The 1,268-nt window shown below is 41.6% G+C and overlaps 1 non-coding gene across 1 annotated transcript; it reads left to right on the top strand.

Moving 5' to 3' along the window:
* Window positions 1-840: 840 nt before the first annotated feature.
* Window positions 841-984, top strand: LOC132014654 (U4 spliceosomal RNA). Its single transcript, XR_009403335.1, has one exon. It is a non-coding gene; the product is annotated as a U4 spliceosomal RNA (small nuclear RNA).
* Window positions 985-1,268: the final 284 nt, after the last annotated feature.

Raw genomic sequence — 1,268 nt, 5'->3', positions numbered from 1 at the left:
GAAGAAGGTGGAATTTAGCTATTAGAAGAATTTCTTTATTGAGGCACCTGGATGGCTCAGTTGGCTAAGCATCTACCTTCAGCTCAGGTCATGATCCCAGGGTCCTGAGATAAGGCCCATGTCAGGTTCCCTGATCAGTGGGGAGTCTGCTTCTCCCTCTCTCTCTGTCCCTCCCCACCCTGCTTGTGCACACTCTCTCTTTCTCTTTCTCAAACAAATAAATAAAATCTTTTTTAAAAAAAGAATAAGAGTTTATTTATTTATTTATTCTTATAAAGAAAGAACATGAGGGGGCTAGCGAGAATCTCAAACAGGCTCCTTGCTTACTCTGGGTCCCTACAAGGGGCTCAATATCACAACCCTGAGATCATGACCTGACTCAAAATCAAGAGTTGGACACTTAACCCACTGAGCCACACAGGCACCCCCTAACAGAAATGTTTGAAAGGTAAATATCCTCGCTGCTTTACCACTGGTGTCAAGATAATATTTTTAAAAATTCTAATGGTGTGTCTGAGTATGTGTCCGTGATTCATGTGGTGGCTTGCACTGGTTTTGAGCATGGCAGTCTACATGCCTTCTCCCAGAAGGCTGCATGTTAGAGCACTTTACACAATGCTGCTGAAACAACCATAGCAGGTTTGTGTGAGATGATCAAAAAAGGACCCTGCAGGAACTCCTGCCCACCTGTCAGGGGATCCCAGCTCTGTAATCCAGCGTTTCTGCTGTTCCTTCTCCCATCAAATGCTGGCAGTTTACAAGTGAGCAAGATTAACTTTTGCTCTGGTCTATTGGATACTTCTTATAATGGTCAGGTCCCCTTCTATTTTCAAAATTATAAGCTTTGTGCAGTGGCACTATTGTAGCCAATGAGGTTTATCCGAGGCGTGATTATTGCTAATTGAAACCTTTTTTCAAAATTGTGTAATATTCCCAGTGATTTAAGCTCAGTGAAAAGAATTCATGGACTCACGGTTCCTATTGCATTCTTTAATATATTATCTCACAGAAAAGTAGGATTTACAGGTAAAAGCCACATGAAGTCTCCAATGTCAGTTCCCTGAAACTTGGAATGTCTGCATTCTTATGTTGATAAACATTACATCGAACACCTCATCATTCTCTCCCTGATTTAATCTAACTTATCTCCCTCTAGTCCACAGACACAATCCTCTTCTCATTTTCCAAAGGTCTCTATGCTGTGAAGCAAGATCATTTGTCTTGATCTTTCTCTGCCTTCTGGTCATCCTTAACATGGTTAACACCAA

The sequence above is a fragment of the Mustela nigripes genome, chromosome 3 (assembly GCF_022355385.1).
Source record: "Mustela nigripes isolate SB6536 chromosome 3, MUSNIG.SB6536, whole genome shotgun sequence".
NCBI classification, from domain to species: domain Eukaryota; kingdom Metazoa; phylum Chordata; class Mammalia; order Carnivora; family Mustelidae; genus Mustela; species Mustela nigripes.
Note: the sequence above shows the minus strand (reverse complement) of the source record. Positions and strands in the feature narration are given on the sequence as shown.